General features: G+C 43.8%; 1 pseudogene; it reads left to right on the plus strand.

Moving 5' to 3' along the window:
- Window positions 1-2502: 2502 nt before the first annotated feature.
- LOC103196898 lies at window positions 2503-3193 on the plus strand (annotated as a pseudogene).
- Window positions 3194-6741: the final 3548 nt, after the last annotated feature.

Genomic DNA, 6741 nt, shown 5'->3' on the forward strand with positions numbered 1-6741 from the left:
ACTTCTGTAGTGATATTGCCTCAGAAACCCAAAGAGGGGTCGCTAGGAGTCGGATCTACTTGACAGCAGTGAGTTTTGTGTTTTGGGCTGTGCTGGAGCCCCTTCATAACCATTTATTATGTTCTTACACAAAGCACCAGGCAAGGAGCTTTGGTGGCATGGCATCTGGCTGCTAACAAAGTTGTCAGTTCAAACCCACTAGCCACTCCATGGGAGAAATAGGTAGAAGTGTGCTTCTTAAAGATTTGTAGCCTGGGAAACCCTATGGGGCAGTACTATACTGTCCTATAGGCTGCTATGAGTTGGAATTCACTTAATGGCAGTAGGTTTGGTTTTTGGTTTTAGTGTACCAGACACTGAGCTAAGTACTTTACTTTACCTGCACCTCAAAACCTAGAAAAGTGACCTTAATGCCATTTCAGGAGACTGATCCTTATAGAGATTAAATAACTTGCTCAGGCCATGCAACTACATAACGTAACAGCACAGCTGGAATTCAAGCCTGACTCCAAAGACTGTGTGCCCTAAACTTCTATATTATACCGTGGGGGAAAAACACTTCAAGTCTAGTTTTATTCTGTGGACCTCTGTTGACAAAAACTGAAACATGAAAGGACAAAATTCTCACCACACCAACACATGAGACTTGGATTAACAACAGCAAGGAATCTGATGCTCACACAGCATGGCCTCATTTATTTTGAGACCTAAGACATAATAGATGTCAAACAAATGCTGTGGGGCAAGGCAGCCAGCCCTTCAGAGAAAAAGACAGACTGTTGTTGAGGTTTTGAGGCTGCTACCTACCTAGAAAGGGCCTTAACGTACATCCTCCGCAGTGTATACACCTTTACCTCCCTGCTGCTAAGTACAGGACCAGGCTCTTGCTCCTTGACAAGGGTCATCTCCCCTTGCATATCCAGGGTCAGACTGACAAAGGAAATGCTCCCAAAGTGTTGAAACGGAAACATAAAGAGGCCAACTATCTTAGGTCACCTCCCTCATCAGTTACGACTCCAAAAATGTTAAAATGATCCTCAACAAGATTTTACCTGAATTTATTTCTCATTAAATAAAACACAGTTTAATTCAAGATCTTTATTGATTTAACTGTAACAGCAACCACTGGTGAGAATTTAATATTTTTCTTAATTTCCAAACACCTGCTTGCTTTGAAGGACAGTTAAAACAAAACATAGAACTGATTATGGAATTACTCAGGACTGCCTCAAGGACTGCATGGTGTCCTCTATCCATCCATGATGGTGGAAATGGATGGGAGGGATGAGGGGATGACCACACAGGGGGAGAAGAAGGGAAGACCAAGGGATGTGCTGACAGTCCCCACTTTCCATTCAGAACAGATGGCACCAAGACAGGGAAGGGCATTTTCTTTATAAAAGACTTTAAAGATGCTTAAAATGGACACCTGAATATGTGAATGTCCTGTGAGCTCTCCAAGACACCTCTTAACCCCTGGGGTAGCATAGGAAAGAAATGGGCCCCATCTTTAGGTGAAGGAAAGGCACTGGCTCCCACTACTCGGTGATACGTACACAGACTTTGGGAGCAGGATGGCTCACCCACACAACTTTGCTGCTACCTCTACACTTATGTTCAACACACACACACACACATACACTCTCTCTCTCTCCCATGGTTTCAAGTAAAAAATACCCCTGGCCTGGGCTTGGATTTCTTTTGCTTTAAAGATTAAGACAAAGAGGGAGGGGTACATTGGAACTAGAATGGATATTCTGTGCTAGATTCATGGAACATACTAAGCTTGAGGTGTCCAGGAATTTTGGTTTTAAGCACCAGCAAAAGCTCCCTTTGGAAATTTCAGCATGGCCAAATGATTATCAAGCATTGCAGCATCTCTCCATCAGCATCCCACCCTTCAAAAGGCAGAGTGGGGGTTTAGATCCCTGGGAATTCAGTTCATCTCAGTAACATTTTCACCATGGCATCCATAACATACAGAATGGTCTGCTAGGGCTGTAGGCAGAGGTTAAGCAAAGAGGAAACCACAGACCATCTGAACAGGGACTCAAAAGACCTTCCCTAAATCTAAGCTCTGACAAATGGTACAGGGTCCCAGGAGCAGCCTACAGAAAGAACTTTAAATTCCAGAGGATGGGAAAAGTGAATGATTGATTGGAAAACTCAGTTGTGTACCAATTATCCTTATAGTCTTCAGCAAGAGATTTCTGTGAGCTAGTATCAAGGGAGTTCCAGCACTAAACTGGAAAGCCATTACTAGAACAGGAAATGTCCCTGAAATATAAAGCATTCTAAAGAATTGTGACCCAACTGCATGAAAATCTGCTTTCATCTTTTATTGCAAGTAGAGAGATAAAGAACCAGGGGAACTATGGCCCCTTTAAAGTCCAGACATAAAGTGACCTCCCAAAGAAACAATGCTTCTTTAAAACAAATACTACCAAAGGCACGGCCAAGACCCACCGCCAGCTGCCTGCCGCCTAGCCTGCAACCGCTGCCATGGCGACCTCGCGGCCTTCGCAAGTACATCAGAACTACCATCAACAGTGCGAGGCTGCCATCAACCAGCAAATCAACCTGGAGCTCTACGCCTTCTACATGTACTTTTCCATGGCCTACCACTTCCACCACAAGGATGTCGTCTTGAAGAACTTCGCTGCCTACTTTCTGTACCACTCGGGTGAGGTACATGAACATGTGGAGATGCTGCTAAGGCTGCAGATCCAACACACAAGTCGAATCTATCTCCAAAACATCAGGAAGCCTGGCCTGGACGATGGGGCAGCGGACTAAACGCCATGGAGTATGCCTTCCACCTGGGCAAAGCATCAACCAGAGCCTACTGGACCTGTACTGGCAGGCTCACAACATGGACGACATGCAGCTGTGTGACTTCCTGGAGAGACACTTTCTGCACAAGCAGGTGAGAATCATCAAGGAGCTAGGCAATCATGTGAGTAACATGCGCAAACTGGGGGCCCAGGATGTCCGCCTGGCTGAGTACCTCTCCCATAAGGTCAGCCTGGGCAGCAGTGACAACAACCGAGCCTCAGCCACGCAAGAGTGGTCCCTGGTGACTTCCGTGGTCTCCGAACCAGGCAAGCATGCCGCAGTTACAAGTTCACTTCTCTGTCTTTTCTCTTCCAAGTCTCCTATTTCTTCTAATAAAGCAATTTGGTACCAGAGTTAAGACAAACAAAGAAACAAAAAAAAACCCAAATACTACCTCCTTCCAGATGTCATGGGCTGGTGATTAGGCTTCACAGATTAATAAATAGCTGCTCATATGCATGTAGTCCAGCCAACATGCTAACTAGGAAAAGTTCTGAACCAGATGGAGAAAGGCAGTGAGTCCTTCTTTCTAGAGGGCAATGCACAGAAGTAGGACCCTGGCTTCAAGCAGCCAGTATTCAAAATGGGGACAAAGAAAAAAGATCAGGCCTCTAAAATACTGCTGTCTGTCAACATGCTGAGCCCCGTACCCCAGTCACCTTGATTCAAAGCAGGCACTCAATATACACTGGCTGACTAATGGACTCTAGCTGAAACCCAAATATATAGCGGGCTGCATTCTAAAGAAATGTGGGATTTCAACAGTGTTTGAACCGGACAGATAATGTCTGAGAGTCCCAAAGAACAGGTAACCCAAACAGCAAAGAAGGTGGTGCATACAATTAATATGCTTAGCCACTAACTGAAAGGTTAGAGGTTGAAGTCCACCCAAAGGTGCCTTGTTAAAAAAACAGCCCTTGAAAATCCTGCAGAGCACAGTGCTACTCTGACACACACGGGTTTGCTTGAGCCAGAATCAACCTGACAGCAACTGGTTTGGTTTTATTTTGACTCCACCTCAAAAGAAGGGAAAATGAAATTAATTTGAAAGTACTTTAAAGATGAGCTTCTTACTTCTAGAAGTATCTCTTAGAGCTGCCTCACAATGCTCCTTTATGCAAGTATACCCTAAAGCACACAGGGCTGCAGACAGAAATATTGGGAAGATGTAGAGCTAATTCAAGTAAGATTTTCATCATTAAGATGTCTGAAATTTCTAAAAACTTGGTTGGGAATGGGTGTCAAATGCACAGCAGACACACAGTAAGAATTTACTGAACTGACAAGCCTCATTAAAGTTGCTCTTTAGAGGGCAAAGACCAGACTGGCTCTTACCACCAGGAAGCCCAAGACCAAATGGGCACAAAGAATTTGCCTGAACAATGGATTTAAAGGAGCAATCAAGCACAAGCAGACATTTATAATGCCCAGATGTTCCCTACTTTATTGAGAAGTTGCTTCCTGGGTAAAGTACCTAACCCAAGTCTATTTAAGCTGGTGGTGTTGGAGATACCAGGTACCAAGCATTGGCTCTGGCGGGGACCTGGCTTCCTTATACCATCCTCTGCTTCACCATAAGTAGGTTAATATCTAATTCACACCTATTCACTTTGCTTAACAATCCTGACTCCAATTAGATTTAGTGGCTCAGCTGGAAGGATCCAATTCCCTTTCTTTGCTGATCCCTAGCTAAAAAAACAAAAACTCACTGCCATCCAGTTGATTCAACTTATAATCACCCCTGTTGGGTTTCTCAGGTGGTAAATTTTTATGGAAGTAGATTGGCCCATCTTTCTTCCACAGAGCAGTTGGTGGGTTTGAACTGCCAACCTTCTGGTTAGTAATCAAATGCCTCAGGTGCTATGCCACCAGAGCTCCCACTTTAGGAGACAGCAAATATATGGCAGGCAGGGGTACTGGTATTATACTTCTATGATCTTCCACTTCTCAAACTCAGTAGGTGGATTTGAGAAAAGAGAAAGCTTGCCTGCTATCCCAGTCACAAAGAGAAAACTTGGAAAAGAATCCTCCAGCCCCAGCTGACATCCTGACTGCAATTCTATGAGACTCTCCCTGTGCCAGAACCATCACACTCAGCTGCTCTTCAATTCATAACCTACAGAAACTATCCCATCATGTGTGTTGTACTAAGTGATGGGACAATTTGTTACACAGCAATCCTAACAGTGCAAGGACAAAAGTCTTGGCTTGCAAGTCCAGTGCCTGGAAGGCTGCTTCTCTACACCTGGGCACTTGAGAACACTATGCCTATTTAACTGGGACTGGAGGGAGTGGAACCTGATGAACCAGAAGAAGAACTATGACAATGCATGTCTCCTGCTGGAACTTGGAAGAAAAGGTCATTTCTTGTAAGATAGATTTTCCCAAAAAGCATAGAAACGTGGTTTCCTCATAAAAAGAAAAGTACAAATGGTCACTAGTATTTTAAGAAACCCTAAGAAAAAGCCAGGATATAGTATTCATTTAGGGCTCTGAGGGTCCTTCCAAACATCCAGAAGAAAACCACCGACTGGACTCTGGTTTGCCCTGAAAATGACTCACTGAGGCACAGAACAAAGGTGTCTCTACTGCCTTGTGGAATTATCTTTAAAATGCAGATTCATGGCAATCCAAGTATCTCTAGTAGTGGTAAACCCAAACCAAACCCACTCCCACTGAGGACACAGTAGAACTGCCCTGTAGGGCTGCTGCCAGGACTGTAAAGCTTTACAGAAGCAGACTGTGTCATCTTTCTCCCACAGAGTGGCTGGTGGGTTCGAACTAACAACCTTATGGTTAGTAACAACCTTATGGTTAGCAGATGACTATTTTATCCACTCTGCTACCAGAGCTCCTCGCTAGTAGTGGTAGCCTCCAGGAAAGAACTGCAGCAAGTAAGGTCTTTGCAGAGCAAGGTAAGGGAGTTGGCAGCTACTCTATCATATAGCTAACCCTCCCAAGAAATACTGGAAACATGTCCTCTGCTTGGGAGGCTGTGTGCAGAGTCCCCAAGATACTACTCAATCTCATGTTTTAAATCCATTTCCCATTGTTTAGTGAGGAAGCCACGTTTTCATATGTAGCAATAAAGAATGGCATACACTTCAGCTCCCTGACAGAATAACTAGCTGCAAGCTGTAGTCAGATTCCACAGGATGCCAAGGCCAATGTATAAAGAGTGACGCTTCATTCCCAAAGAATCATGCTCCCCAGAGAGCTCCCGAAGAAGTCCTGGGCAAGCTTCTTATGCAATTGATGGTACAACTTACATTTTTCCAAGAGTACATAAAGCAAAATTTGGAGTTTAACTGAAATCAGAAAAGGGAATCATTAAACAAATAAACAAAAATACTTTTTCTGATCATCAAATTTTGAGACTCAAAGCATCCCCAAAACACTGAAAATCCAGCTTATTCCTAAGAGACATCAACCATCACAAAAAATTTTCGATCTTTGAACAATTCACGTTTTGCAGCAGAAAACAATAGCCTTTCTCTCTCTTTTTTCTCTGTGTTCACAAACAGGGTCTTTTCATAGCTCAAAAGAAAAAAAACTTACTTTCTTAACTAATTGGCCCTTTTACTCTCACTCTGGGATCTGATCTCTTATGAAGGTTCAGAACATCAAATCTGACCAGAAACTTCCAGGATACCAGTGGCTACTTCACTGTCTTTCTAGGACGGGATGAGGTACATTAGTCTATGAGTGGAGTCCCTCTCCTGTGATTACTGTGCCACTCAACAGTCATAGGAAAGTGGGGTGGGGATGAATAGGAATGAGAAAACAAAGTGGTAAAAGTATGAGGCTTTCATAAACAACCCACAGCAAGGCAGAATGGTCCAGTTTCACAAACCACCCACTACAAACTCCGAACATGCACACCCAAAATTAGAGGACAAGAAAAGA

The sequence above is a fragment of the Orycteropus afer genome, unplaced genomic scaffold, assembly GCF_000298275.1.
Source record: "Orycteropus afer afer isolate SDZICR_OR568_19922 unplaced genomic scaffold, OryAfe1.0 scaffold00070, whole genome shotgun sequence".
Taxonomy (NCBI): domain Eukaryota; kingdom Metazoa; phylum Chordata; class Mammalia; order Tubulidentata; family Orycteropodidae; genus Orycteropus; species Orycteropus afer.